Consider the following 15,922-nt stretch of genomic DNA (forward strand, 5'->3'; position numbering starts at 1 on the left):
GGAAAGCACAAGTCGAAGCTCAACAACTAAAGCTTGCTCGCCTTACTGGCTGCCTGTTAAGTGAACAAAAAAGATCTATTACTAAGCGGGTTTGTCCGGCCCTTAAAATCTATGATGCTAAAATCAACCCAGCAATTTTATATGGTGCAGATTTGTGGGGTTATATGGATCTTATGGGTTTGTTCAAAATACAATGCAAATTCTTGCGTAACCTAGTAGGTTTGCCACAGTCAACCCCCTCTATCCCCCTCTGCTTGGATATGGGTTGCCCCCCGATTAATGAAATGGCCAAATTTAGAATGGTTGCTTTTTGGAGGCGTTTATGGACAACCCCTGAACTTACCCTATTTGCTAATGAGGTAGCCGAAGTTAGGTCACTCGGGGGTTCAGGTAAAATCAAATGGTTTAAAATGGTAAAATCTATCCTGACGGATATGGGGCTAGAGCAACTTTGGACATCCCCTTCTACCAGCTCCTTTCCATCTAAATTAGCTTTCAAGGAACTGTACTGGGCCACGCTCCGTCAGAATAGAGTCAATGCCTCAAGCTCTACCAATCTTACGGGCAGGTTCCTGTCATTTAAGTTGGACTTGTCCCGTGAACTGTATTGGGACTCAATCTCCAAAACACTGGACAGGAAACTCTACCATCAGTTTCGGGTGGGTGCACTACCATTGAATACTTTCACTAATAGTTGGAAAAAGAGTACTGTGGAACAGTGCAGATGGTGCCCAGGCCACAAGGAAACTATAGGACACTTCCTGTTTGCTTGCCCTAGATACTTAGCACCCAGAGCCAAATGGTTAAAGCCGTTGTTTCAGCGTATGCCCATAAGAAAATCTGAAGAGGCTATTCATGTTTTAACAACTAACACCTCTGAGTTTATTTCAGTGTGCCTGGCTAAATACCTGGGGTGGGCCTGGATACTGAGGTTGAAACCGTAATATAACTACCGCACTGACCATGATAATGCTCCCCCATGATGTATTGTGTCTTACTAAAACAGGCTGCTCTTGCCTACTTATGTTATTGAAAATTGTTTGGAATTTAACTGTAAACTTTTGTGCTTTTATTTTCTGAGCTTAATCGTAGTAAGTTCTCCCAGGTTTGTCTTTTGTTTGTTATTTAATACTAGTTTTATGAAGTTAAAGATTATGTATTTTTTTTAAAATAAGCTATGTATGTCAAATGTTTGTTAAATGTTTGTCTTTTATGATTTTTTTATGAATCGAAATAAAGACTTTAAAAACCTGAAAAAAAACCTGAGCCTTCTGCATTCCCTGTCGTAGGCAGCGGAGGTTTGTATAACCACGGCTCCCCCTTTGTCTGCTGGCTTGATGACTAGATCCCTGTTTTGTCCAAGTTCTCTAATAGCTTCATTTTCCAGTTTGCTGATGTTTTGGAATACCCTTTGTTTAGTGTCCAAATTCTTTAGTTCTTGCATGATCGCCTTTTCAAAAGCCAATACTTCTACCGGAAGTTGGCTGTCTAGTGGTGTAAAGTTTGACTTAGGTCTTAACCCCGTATCTGAGGTCTCTGGGGGTGGTTCCTTATCCTTAAAGAAAACCCTCAATTTGATAGTTCTTATAAAGTCCTGCATTTCTTTGTGCAACAAAAAAAGGTCTGGTTTGTTGGTTGGGACATACCCTAAGCCCTTGTTCAAGACTTTGTGTTGTACCTCAGTGAGTGGCCACGGAGTTATGTTGATAACTAGGTCCCCCTCTTGCTCGTTGATGCTTGGTTCGCTGTCATACTCCTGGTTAGGACCCTGGGGTCTGTTCCGTCCCCGGGTTGCCAGTTCACATTGTTGCCCTTCCTGTTCCTTCCTCTGTTCGATCCCTGGCCCCAGGATAAAAAAGGCTGAGCATTTTGGGCTACGTTGGATTGTTCCGGGACCCATTGTGGATACATCTGCCCCATTGGTGGGGGGACAAATTGGTATGATGGGAACTGGTAATGGTTCTGGTAGGGGTTGAACTGTGGTCCCTGAAAACCTCTCCACCCTCGCTGGCGAGGGAATTGGGATCTCTGTTGTCGGTAACCTCCCCTCTGTTTTTTTTGGAAACCACCTGAGTTTGTACTGGTAGTACTCCCATCGGAGCTCGCATTATCTGAGTCACTCCCCTTATCTTTCATCACATAGTCTGCTTTTGTGTAGGGATATGCCCATTCAGGGGTAAAGCGATCTTTATCTTTTTTCATTTTGTTAAATTTACTTTGCTTCAGAGTTGCCTCAAAATCCATCATTTGCTGGTTGAGTTCATCTAATCCTTTCTTTAGATCAGCTGGTGAAATGAAAGCCTTCAACTTCACCTCCAGTCTGCTGATCTCAGTTTTAAATTCCAAGGATTTTCTTGTAGCAGTATGCACTATCAAGACCAGCCAGTCCCTAGTGCAATGCCACGAAATAAGAGACCACGCTTTTTTAAAAACCATGTCGTCCTGAAAAATGAAAGGTTCATTCTTAACCAACAAGCCCTGAGGGGCTATTTTGTTTCTTAAATATTCCCTCATCAGGAGGCCATGTAAGGCTGCTCTTATTTGAATTTTTCTAGTGTTCATTAGCTCATCCCAGTCTGCTACTGCTGGGCTCGGATCGCTACTGCTAAGGCCTTCAAAGGGATTAACATCAGCAAGAATTCTATCGATATCCTCCTCACTGAAGGTCAGTCCCTGATCGTCATCCATGATGGTTTTCGGAGGACGTGAAACCTCTGGTGCCGGGCAATTGTATGTAAAGGAAAGTGTTTAGGTATGTCCACTGTGTCTAACTATAAATGGGAAAGGGGCTCCCACAGCTGTGCGCTGTCTAGAACGGAAATGTAACAAAAGGGGGGAGAGAGAGAAAAGTGGATCCAGTCTCCCTAGGCATCATGAATAAACAAAGTAGAATCCACTCGGTGGGTTGCAGTGGTCCCTAATAGGATGGGGAGCACACAGTGTTGTTTAAATGCCCCTCACACACCAACAGGCCCCTTGGTGTCATGCTTCATCATTGGGGCCTTCGCACCCCTCTACGGGATGCGGCGTGCTGCGACTAAACGACTACGTAGGAGCACCTAATAGTGAGCTATGTGAGGGTGTGTATTGAGTGATGTGAGTGAGGTGAGGTGAAAAAAGTGAATAAAAAATACCTGGCACTAAGGATAAAAGAAAAATGTATTCTGTCCTTGGCTGGTATAATTAAAAAAGTGCAAAGACTGGTTGAAAGAATACGTACTAGGGTATATCAACCAACAACAGTGTCAACATGTTTCGGAGCACAAGGCTCCTTCTTCAGGACGAGGATATGCACTATTATCCTCACCTTACTCACATGAAATGTGAAAGTGTTCAAAAAAACTATTTAATAAAAATACAATGTGTAATATACCTATCAATGTTTTAAGTGAAGGTATGCACGTTGCGCCCAATTGGCGTTTGAACAAATCTGAAAAAGAAAGACATAATAAATATACTAGTCGGATGCCCAGGAACATAGTCAACATGCTAGTCGGATGTCCGGGAACATGAGGAAAAAGGATTACTTTTGTAGTAAAGGTGAGTAAACAGAACTCAACTGTGGCTCTGGTACCTTGTGAGAGAAAGACACTTATAGGGGGACACACAGTCCTAAACACATACACACATACATACATGCAATCTCCCTGATATAAGTGGGAATAAAAAGAATGGTTTTAGCGATGGTGCAGGCTTACTTAAGTTCAAAATTCCGAAGGCCTCATGAGCCTAAGCGTAGTATTGGGGGTATCACTCCTCGTTGCCCAGTAAACAACCTAAAAGATAGTAAATGGCTGTATTATGGGAGGTGAAGTAGAGAATAAATAAAACAAGGTTACTGATCTGTGAGATGCATCCTCCGTCTCAACTCGCCCTACTCACGATGACTGCATGGAACGATCGCCTGCCTACCCCTCAACGCTGCTCCGCTGAAAGTGAGCCGTTAAGGCAAAGGCTCGCTTTTTATACTCTGTGGTGTGGTTAATTAGTTGGAGTAAATTGGATAATCACTAGCGGAAAGGAGCCCATATAAGGTAAAAGTACTCGTTTCCTTTCCGGAATGCGCTGGGCATGGTCGCGCTGGCTCTGCGGTAGTGAATCACTGGACGCGCATGTGCAGACCCAGTATTCCGAACTCGAGAGCTGCGCATGCGTCAAGCCCGAACGGCCAGCGCATGCGCAAACGAGTAATCCTACAATGTCAAGTGCTGATGATCGGGGCAAAACAGCAGTGTTTGTTTTTCTATCTCCCTCAATCGGTGATCATATTTAGCAACGTTCCATATGGGAGGACAGAGTAGAGGTGAATTGAATCCAAAAGGGATTTTTGAGGGTGTAACGTTTGTGGTGGTTCAATCGAGGTAGTCAAGTAAACCATAACTTTTACCATCATTAAGGGGAGGTATAACGCAAGGGTACAATAGGCCTAAAAAAATTTCACCAATTTACATAGGCGCTCATCATGCCATTAGGACCGTGAAAGCTCTGGTAGACAGAAAAAAGGGGCAATATTGGATGTTCTTACGTCACTCATCATACCATTCATGCAGTATTTCAAAAGTTAACGTAATTGGCTCCAGGGAATTGAATCATTAAGCCCTGTGATGTCGGTGCCCAGACGGAACACCCAGCGCTGCTCCTTTTCCAACAGACCTGTGTCTGAGGGAAGTTGTTCGATCACTGTCCATTGTAATTCATTGACACAGTGTTGAAGTTCCAGGAAATGAGCTGACATTTTTGTGGTCGCCTTTTTACATCTAACGTTGCTCTTATGCTCATTAATCCTGACTTTAACTTGCCTCGTGGTCATTCCCACATACTCCTTGCCGCAGGGGCATGTGATCAAATAGACCACATTTTTGCTATTACAGTTTGTGAACGTCCGTTGTTGCCAGCTCGTCCCATTGGTGAAGGAAAGGGTCTGACTCTTTTTCGTGAGATGACAGCAGTTGCAATTGCCACATGGATGGTGGCCCTTTATCCCTTGTAGTCTTGTTTGCTCCACTTTCTCTGGCTGTGGTCTTGTGTGGACTAGAATATCTTTCAGATTCCTGCCACGTCTGTGGGCGAACATTGGTTTCTCAAGGGATAGTGTGCCACATGTGAGTGTGCGCCAATGTCTATTCACCAGTTTCGTCAATTGGTTGGTAACCGGGCTGTAGGTGGTGACACAGACCGTTCTGTTCATCTGGTTATCATTTGTGGGTTTGTCTTCCAGGAGGGCCTCACGATTGTTATTTCTAGCTCTTTTCATAGCTTTCTGAATAACAGGGTTGGGATACTTCCTTTCTCTCAGCTTAGTGCAGAGGTCTTTTGCTTGACTTTTATGTTTCGCCAGGTCGCTGCAATTCCGACGCAGGCGGAGGAACTGTCCGTATGGAAGGTTCTCCCTCAGGTGACGCGGATGGAAGCTGTCAAACCTGAGGAGACAGTTTCTGGCCGTTGGTTTGAAATGGGTCTCTGTCTTAAGAAACCCAGCCTCATGGTAGATGTTGAGGTCCAAGAAAACCATAGACCTGTTTGACATCTGGTGGGTGAACTTGAGGAAAATGTTCTGATTGTTCAGCCATTGCATGAACTCTGTGATGGAATTCTCGTCCCCCTCCCAAATCACCAGGACGTCGTCAATATAACGTCGCCACGTGTGTATCCTTGTCCTGTAGGGATTATTGGGATGGAGGATTTTGGAGGACTCCAAATGATGGACATAGAGTCCTGCCAGGCTCGGAGCAAAGGTGCTCCCCATGCTGGTCCCATGGCTTTGCCAATACAGAGTTCCCTCGTATTCAAAAAAGTTCTTGGTGAGAGCTAAAGAGATGCACTCCATTACAACCCCTCTAGGGGTTTGGTATTTCCAATGGGTGGAGTGGAGTACTTCTTCAATAATCACAAGTGTCTCATCATGAGGGAGGCTCGTATAGAGACTCTCCACATCCAGGCTCAGTAGCATTTGGGACTCAGGGTCAAATGGGTGATTCTGCAATAATTGGAGTACCGCCTTAGTGTCCCTTAGGTATGTATCTGTGGCCTGTACAAGGGGTCTCAAGAATGCATCGGCAAACTTGGATAGTGGTTCCAGAATGGATGAGATGCCAGACACAATTGGGCGTCCTGGTGGGTTCTCAAGGTTCTTATGCACTTTAGGTATGGTGTAGAAGTATGGCGTGCGAGGGTTCTTTTGAACCAGAAACTCTGACTCTTTTTTGGATAGCCAATCATGTGCGAGGGCCTCTTCAATCATTCCTTGTATCCTCACTCTAAGGGACTCTGTAGGATCTAAAGCCAGGACTTGATAGTTTCCGTTGTCAGCTAAGAGCCTTCTGCATTCCCTGTCGTAGGCAGCGGAGGTTTGTATAACCACGGCTCCCCCTTTGTCTGCTGGCTTGATGACTAGATCCCTGTTTTGTCCAAGTTCTCTAATAGCTTCATTTTCCAGTTTGCTGATGTTTTGGAATACCCTTTGTTTAGTGTCCAAATTCTTTAGTTCTTGCATGATCGCCTTTTCAAAAGCCAATACTTCTACCGGAAGTTGGCTGTCTAGTGGTGTAAAGTTTGACTTAGGTCTTAACCCCGTATCTGAGGTCTCTGGGGGTGGTTCCTTATCCTTAAAGAAAACCCTCAATTTGATAGTTCTTATAAAGTCCTGCATTTCTTTGTGCAACAAAAAAAGGTCTGGTTTGTTGGTTGGGACATACCCTAAGCCCTTGTTCAAGACTTTGTGTTGTACCTCAGTGAGTGGCCACGGAGTTATGTTGATAACTAGGTCCCCCTCTTGCTCGTTGATGCTTGGTTCGCTGTCATACTCCTGGTTAGGACCCTGGGGTCTGTTCCGTCCCCGGGTTGCCAGTTCACATTGTTGCCCTTCCTGTTCCTTCCTCTGTTCGATCCCTGGCCCCAGGATAAAAAAGGCTGAGCATTTTGGGCTACGTTGGATTGTTCCGGGACCCATTGTGGATACATCTGCCCCATTGGTGGGGGGACAAATTGGTATGATGGGAACTGGTAATGGTTCTGGTAGGGGTTGAACTGTGGTCCCTGAAAACCTCTCCACCCTCGCTGGCGAGGGAATTGGGATCTCTGTTGTCGGTAACCTCCCCTCTGTTTTTTTTGGAAACCACCTGAGTTTGTACTGGTAGTACTCCCATCGGAGCTCGCATTATCTGAGTCACTCCCCTTATCTTTCATCACATAGTCTGCTTTTGTGTAGGGATATGCCCATTCAGGGGTAAAGCGATCTTTATCTTTTTTCATTTTGTTAAATTTACTTTGCTTCAGAGTTGCCTCAAAATCCATCATTTGCTGGTTGAGTTCATCTAATCCTTTCTTTAGATCAGCTGGTGAAATGAAAGCCTTCAACTTCACCTCCAGTCTGCTGATCTCAGTTTTAAATTCCAAGGATTTTCTTGTAGCAGTATGCACTATCAAGACCAGCCAGTCCCTAGTGCAATGCCACGAAATAAGAGACCACGCTTTTTTAAAAACCATGTCGTCCTGAAAAATGAAAGGTTCATTCTTAACCAACAAGCCCTGAGGGGCTATTTTGTTTCTTAAATATTCCCTCATCAGGAGGCCATGTAAGGCTGCTCTTATTTGAATTTTTCTAGTGTTCATTAGCTCATCCCAGTCTGCTACTGCTGGGCTCGGATCGCTACTGCTAAGGCCTTCAAAGGGATTAACATCAGCAAGAATTCTATCGATATCCTCCTCACTGAAGGTCAGTCCCTGATCGTCATCCATGATGGTTTTCGGAGGACGTGAAACCTCTGGTGCCGGGCAATTGTATGTAAAGGAAAGTGTTTAGGTATGTCCACTGTGTCTAACTATAAATGGGAAAGGGGCTCCCACAGCTGTGCGCTGTCTAGAACGGAAATGTAACAAAAGGGGGGAGAGAGAGAAAAGTGGATCCAGTCTCCCTAGGCATCATGAATAAACAAAGTAGAATCCACTCGGTGGGTTGCAGTGGTCCCTAATAGGATGGGGAGCACACAGTGTTGTTTAAATGCCCCTCACACACCAACAGGCCCCTTGGTGTCATGCTTCATCATTGGGGCCTTCGCACCCCTCTACGGGATGCGGCGTGCTGCGACTAAACGACTACGTAGGAGCACCTAATAGTGAGCTATGTGAGGGTGTGTATTGAGTGATGTGAGTGAGGTGAGGTGAAAAAAGTGAATAAAAAATACCTGGCACTAAGGATAAAAGAAAAATGTATTCTGTCCTTGGCTGGTATAATTAAAAAAGTGCAAAGACTGGTTGAAAGAATACGTACTAGGGTATATCAACCAACAACAGTGTCAACATGTTTCGGAGCACAAGGCTCCTTCTTCAGGACGAGGATATGCACTATTATCCTCACCTTACTCACATGAAATGTGAAAGTGTTCAAAAAAACTATTTAATAAAAATACAATGTGTAATATACCTATCAATGTTTTAAGTGAAGGTATGCACGTTGCGCCCAATTGGCGTTTGAACAAATCTGAAAAAGAAAGACATAATAAATATACTAGTCGGATGCCCAGGAACATAGTCAACATGCTAGTCGGATGTCCGGGAACATGAGGAAAAAGGATTACTTTTGTAGTAAAGGTGAGTAAACAGAACTCAACTGTGGCTCTGGTACCTTGTGAGAGAAAGACACTTATAGGGGGACACACAGTCCTAAACACATACACACATACATACATGCAATCTCCCTGATATAAATGGGAATAAAAAGAATGGTTTTAGCGATGGTGCAGGCTTACTTAAGTTCAAAATTCCGAAGGCCTCATGAGCCTAAGCGTAGTATTGGGGGTATCACTCCTCGTTGCCCAGTAAACAACCTAAAAGATAGTAAATGGCTGTATTATGGGAGGTGAAGTAGAGAATAAATAAAACAAGGTTACTGATCTGTGAGATGCATCCTCCGTCTCAACTCGCCCTACTCACGATGACTGCATGGAACGATCGCCTGCCTTCCCCTCAACGCTGCTCCGCTGAAAGTGAGCCGTTAAGGCAAAGGCTCGCTTTTTATACTCTGTGGTGTGGTTAATTAGTTGGAGTAAATTGGATAATCACTAGCGGAAAGGAGCCCATATAAGGTAAAAGTACTCGTTTCCTTTCCGGAATGCGCTGGGCATGGTCGCGCTGGCTCTGCGGTAGTGAATCACTGGACGCGCATGTGCAGACCCAGTATTCCGAACTCGAGAGCTGCGCATGCGTCAAGCCCGAACGGCCAGCGCATGCGCAAACGAGTAATCCTACAATGTCAAGTGCTGATGATCGGGGCAAAACAGCAGTATTTGTTTTTCTATCTCCCTCAATCGGTGATCATATTTAGCAACGTTCCATATGGGAGGACAGAGTAGAGGTGAATTGAATCCAAAAGGGATTTTTGAGGGTGTAACGTTTGTGGTGGTTCAATCGAGGTAGTCAAGTAAACCATAACTTTTACCATCATTAAGGGGAGGTATAACGCAAGGGTACAATAGGCCTCAAAAAATGTCACCAATTTACATAGGCGCTCATCATGCCATTAGGACCGTGAAAGCTCTGGTAGACAGAAAAAAGGGGCAATATTGGATGTTCTTACGTCACTCATCATACCATTCATGCAGTATTTCAAAAGTTAACGTAATTGACTCCAGGGAATTGAATCATTAAGCCCTGTGATGTCGGTGCCCAGACGGAACACCCAGCGCTGCTCCTTTTCCAACAGACCTGTGTCTGAGGGAAGTTGTTCGATCACTGTCCATTGTAATTCATTGACACAGTGTTGAAGTTCCAGGAAATGAGCTGACATTTTTGTGGTCGCCTTTTTACATCTAACGTTGCTCTTATGCTCATTAATCCTGACTTTAACTTGCCTCGTGGTCATTCCCACATGCTCCTTGCCGCAGGGGCATGTGATCAAATAGACCACATTTTTGCTATTACAGTTTGTGAACGTCCGTTGTTGCCAGCTCGTCCCATTGGTGAAGGAAAGGGTCTGACTCTTTTTCGTGAGATGACAGCAGTTGCAATTGCCACATGGATGGTGGCCCTTTATCCCTTGTAGTCTTGTTTGCTCCACTTTCTCTGGCTGTGGTCTTGTGTGGACTAGAATATCTTTCAGATTCCTGCCACGTCTGTGGGCGATCATTGGTTTCTCAAGGGATAGTGTGCCACATGTGAGTGTGCGCCAATGTCTATTCACCAGTTTCGTCAATTGGTTGGTAACCGGGCTGTAGGTGGTGACACAGACCGTTCTGTTCATCTGGTTATCATTTGTGGGTTTGTCTTCCAGGAGGGCCTCACGATTGTTATTTCTAGCTCTTTTCATAGCTTTCTGAATAACAGGGTTGGGATACTTCCTTTCTCTCAGCTTAGTGCAGAGGTCTTTTGCTTGACTTTTATATTTCGCCAGGTCGCTGCAATTCCGACGCAGGCGGAGGAACTGTCCGTATGGAAGGTTCTCCCTCAGGTGACGCGGATGGAAGCTGTCAAACCTGAGGAGACAGTTTCTGGCCGTTGGTTTGAAATGGGTCTCTGTCTTAAGAAACCCAGCCTCATGGTAGATGTTGAGGTCCAAGAAAACCATAGACCTGTTTGACATCTGGTGGGTGAACTTGAGGAAAATGTTCTGATTGTTCAGCCATTGCATGAACTCTGTGATGGAATTCTCGTCCCCCTCCCAAATCACCAGGACGTCGTCAATATAACGTCGCCACGTGTGTATCCTTGTCCTGTAGGGATTATTGGGATGGAGGATTTTGGAGGACTCCAAATGATGGACATAGAGTCCTGCCAGGCTCGGAGCAAAGGTGCTCCCCATGCTGGTCCCATGGCTTTGCCAATACAGAGTTCCCTCGTATTCAAAAAAGTTCTTGGTGAGAGCTAAAGAGATGCACTCCATTACAACCCCTCTAGGGGTTTGGTATTTCCAATGGGTGGAGTGGAGTACTTCTTCAATAATCACAAGTGTCTCATCATGAGGGAGGCTCGTATAGAGACTCTCCACATCCAGGCTCAGTAGCATTTGGGACTCAGGGTCAAATGGGTGATTCTGCAATAATTGGAGTACCGCCTTAGTGTCCCTTAGGTATGTATCTGTGGCCTGTACAAGGGGTCTCAAGAATGCATCGGCAAACTTGGATAGTGGTTCCAGAATGGATGAGATGCCAGACACAATTGGGCGTCCTGGTGGGTTCTCAAGGTTCTTATGCACTTTAGGTATGGTGTAGAAGTATGGCGTGCGAGGGTTCTTTTGAACCAGAAACTCTGACTCTTTTTTGGATAGCCAATCATGTGCGAGGGCCTCTTCAATCATTCCTTGTATCCTCACTCTAAGGGACTCTGTAGGATCTACAGCCAGGACTTGATAGTTTCTGTTGTCAGCTAAGAGCCTTCTGCATTCCCTGTCGTAGGCAGCGGAGGTTTGTATAACCACGGCTCCCCCTTTGTCTACTGGCTTGATGACTAGATCCCTGTTTTGTCCAAGTTCTCTAATAGCTTCATTTTCCAGTTTGCTGATGTTTTGGAATACCCTTTGTTTAGTGTCCAAATTCTTTAGTTCTTGCATGATCGCCTTTTCAAAAGCCAATACTTCTACCGGAAGTTGGCTGTCTAGTGGTGTAAAGTTTGACTTAGGTCTTAACCCCGTATCTGAGGTCTCTGGGGGTGGTTCCTTATCCTTAAAGAAAACCCTCAATTTGATAGTTCTTATAAAGTCCTGCATTTCTTTGTGCAACAAAAAAAGGTCTGGTTTGTTGGTTGGGACATACCCTAAGCCCTTGTTCAAGACTTTGTGTTGTACCTCAGTGAGTGGCCACGGAGTTATGTTGATAACTAGGTCCCCCTCTTGCTCGTTGATGCTTGGTTCGCTGTCATACTCCTGGTTAGGACCCTGGGGTCTGTTCCGTCCCCGGGTTGCCAGTTCACATTCTTGCCCTTCCTGTTCCTTCCTCTGTTCGATCCCTGGCCCCAGGATAAAAAAGGCTGAGCATTTTGGGCTACGTTGGATTGTTCCGGGACCCATTGTGGATACATCTGCCCCATTGGTGGGGGGACAAATTGGTATGATGGGAACTGGTAATGGTTCTGGTAGGGGTTGAACTGTGGTCCCTGAAAACCTCTCCACCCTCGCTGGCGAGGGAATTGGGATCTCTGTTGTCGGTAACCTCCCCTCTGTTTTTTTTGGAAACCACCTGAGTTTGTACTGGTAGTACTCCCATCGGAGCTCGCATTATCTGAGTCACTCCCCTTATCTTTCATCACATAGTCTGCTTTTGTGTAGGGATATGCCCATTCAGGGGTAAAGCGATCTTTATCTTTTTTCATTTTGTTAAATTTACTTTGCTTCAGAGTTGCCTCAAAATCCATCATTTGCTGGTTGAGTTCATCTAATCCTTTCTTTAGATCAGCTGGTGAAATGAAAGCCTTCAACTTCACCTCCAGTCTGCTGATCTCAGTTTTAAATTCCAAGGATTTTCTTGTAGCAGTATGCACTATCAAGACCAGCCAGTCCCTAGTGCAATGCCACGAAATAAGAGACCACGCTTTTTTAAAAACCATGTCGTCCTGAAAAATGAAAGGTTCATTCTTAACCAACAAGCCCTGAGGGGCTATTTTGTTTCTTAAATATTCCCTCATCAGGAGGCCATGTAAGGCTGCTCTTATTTGAATTTTTCTAGTGTTCATTAGCTCATCCCAGTCTGCTACTGCTGGGCTCGGATCGCTACTGCTAAGGCCTTCAAAGGGATTAACATCAGCAAGAATTCTATCGATATCCTCCTCACTGAAGGTCAGTCCCTGATCGTCATCCATGATGGTTTTCGGAGGACGTGAAACCTCTGGTGCCGGGCAATTGTATGTAAAGGAAAGTGTTTAGGTATGTCCACTGTGTCTAACTATAAATGGGAAAGGGGCTCCCACAGCTGTGCGCTGTCTAGAACGGAAATGTAACAAAAGGGGGGAGAGAGAGAAAAGTGGATCCAGTCTCCCTAGGCATCATGAATAAACAAAGTAGAATCCACTCGGTGGGTTGCAGTGGTCCCTAATAGGATGGGGAGCACACAGTGTTGTTTAACTGCTTCAGCGCTACCGCGTTTACCTGCTGTGCGCTGAGAAAGGAGTAAATGGCTTGTTTGTGACAAAGCCAGCTCGTCATGAGCGCAGGGCAGGTAACGCCCATGACGAGCTGGCTTTGTCATTAGCGTCGAAGTGGTTAAATGCCCCTCACACACCAACAGGCCCCTTGGTGTCATGCTTCATCATTGGGGCCTTCGCACCCCTCTACGGGATGCGGCGTGCTGCGACTAAACGACTACGTAGGAGCACCTAATAGTGAGCTATGTGAGGGTGTGTATTGAGTGATGTGAGTGAGGTGAGGTGAAAAAAGTGAATAAAAAATACCTGGCACTAAGGATAAAAGAAAAATTTATTCCGTCCTTGGCTGGTATAATTAAAAAAGTGCAAAGACTGGTTGAAAGAATACGTACTAGGGTATATCAACCAACAACAGTGTCAACATGTTTCGGAGCACAAGGCTCCTTCTTCAGGACGAGGATATGCACTATTATCCTCACCTTACTCACATGAAATGTGAAAGTGTTCAAAAAAACTATTTAATAAAAATACAATGTGTAATATACCTATCAATGTTTTAAGTGAAGGTATGCACGTTGCGCCCAATTGGCGTTTGAACAAATCTGAAAAAGAAAGACATAATAAATATACTAGTCGGATGTCCAGGAACATAGTCAACATGCTAGTCGGATGTCCGGGAACATGAGGAAAAAGGATTACTTTTGTAGTAAAGGTGAGTAAACAGAACTCAACTGTGGCTCTGGTACCTTGTGAGAGAAAGACACTTATAGGGGGACACACAGTCCTAAACACATACACACATACATACATGCAATCTCCCTGATATAAATGGGAATAAAAAGAATGGTTTTAGCGATGGTGCAGGCTTACTTAAGTTCAAAATTCGGAAGGCCGCATGCCCTCCCCTCCGCCGACTACATCCTCCTGGGGGACCTCAACTTCCACCTGGAGAACAACAGCGACCGCAACACCAGCACCCTGCTCGACAACCTCGCCAACCTCGGACTCAAGCAACTGGTGACCACCCCCACCCACCTCGCCGGACACACACTCGACGCCGTCTTCTCATCCAGCAAAGACGTCACCTTCAGCCACGCAACAGGACTCCACTGGACGGACCACAGCTGCGTCCACTTCACCTTCAAAAGAACGACGATCCACCAACACCAGCAACAGGTTGCCCGAAGAAGCTGGAACAAGATCACAGCCGACCAGCTCACCGCTTCCCTGAGCCAGCACCCTCCCGCCAGCTCAGCGAACCCCAGCCAGGCCGCCGACAACCTCACGAAGTGGATCAGCAACTGCGCGGACGAACTCGCCCCACTGAGAACCCCGCCCAGCAGACCCGGCAGCAGAAAAACCCCATGGTTCACCGACGAACTCAAGAGCTCCAAGAAGAACTGCCGAGCCCTCGAGAAAGTATGGAGAAGGGAACCAACCACGGACAACATGACCACCCTCAAGCTCGCCACCCGGAAACACCACCAACTGATCCGCGCCACCAAGAAAAATACATACAAGGACCGGCTGGACAACAACGCACACAACTGCAAGGAACTCTTCAACATCGTGAAAGAGCTCTCCAACCCCAACGCCGGAAACAATGACATCACCCCGTCGCAAGACCTCTGCAACTCCCTCGCGTCCTACTTCCACAACAAGATCACGGACATACACAACAGCTTCAGCATCCAACCAACGCACGCCACTACCGCAACAACGCCACCCACCACCACCCTCCGCACCTGGACTCCGATCAGCACCGAGACACCATCCGCACAATGAACTCCGTCCACTCCGGATCTCCGACTGACCCCTGCCCTCACCACGTCTTCAACAAGGCCGACGCTGTCATCGCACCCCACCTGCAGGACATTATCAACACCTCCTTCGACACCGCCACCTTCCCGGAGAGCTGGAAGCACGCAGAACTCAGCGCTCTTCTCAAGAAACCTACAGCAGACCCCACCGAACTCAAGAATTACCGTCCCATCTCGCTCCTCCCGTTCCCGGCCAAAGTCATCGAGAAGACCGTCAACAAACAGCTGGCCGCCTTCCTCGAGACGAATGGATCCCTCGACCCCTCACAGTCTGGCTTCCGAGCCAACCACAGCACCGAGACCGCCCTCATCGCTGCCACCGATGACATCCGAACCCTGATGGACAACGGAGAAACAGCGGCCCTCATCCTCTTGGACCTCTCCGTGGCCTTCGACACTGTCTGCCACCGCACACTAGTACAGCGCCTCGGCAACATCGGAATCCAGGAGAAGGCACTGGAATGGATCACCTCCTTCCTCAACGGAAGAACACAGAGAGTCCGCCTACCACCGTACAAGTCAGAGGCCACCGAAGTCATCTGCTGCGTCCCCCAAGGATCCTCGCTGAGCCCCACCCTCTTCAACGTCTACATGAGCCCCCTCGCGGCCATCGCACGCCAACACAACCTCAACATAATCTCCTACGCCGACGACACACAGCTGATCCTCTCCCTGACCAACGACCCCGCCGCCGCCAGAGCCAACCTGCACGAAGGGATGAGAGATGTAGCCGAATGGATGACGACTAGCCGCCTGAAACTGAACTCAGACAAGACGGAGGTCCTCATCCTGGGCTCCTCGCCCTCCGCCTGGGACGACTCCTGGTGGCCCCCCGCCCTGGGCACCGCACCCAAACCGACGGACCACGCACGCAACCTGGGCTTCATCCTGGACTCCTCCCTCTCCATGACCAGACAAGTCAACGCCGTCTCCTCGTCATGCTTCAACATCCTACGCATGCTACGGAAGATCTTCTGGTGGATCCCCACCGAGACCAGGAAGACTGTCACCCAGGCCCTCGTCACTAGCCGACT

Source organism: Lissotriton helveticus, chromosome 7, assembly GCF_964261635.1.
Source record: "Lissotriton helveticus chromosome 7, aLisHel1.1, whole genome shotgun sequence".
NCBI lineage: Eukaryota > Metazoa > Chordata > Amphibia > Caudata > Salamandridae > Lissotriton > Lissotriton helveticus.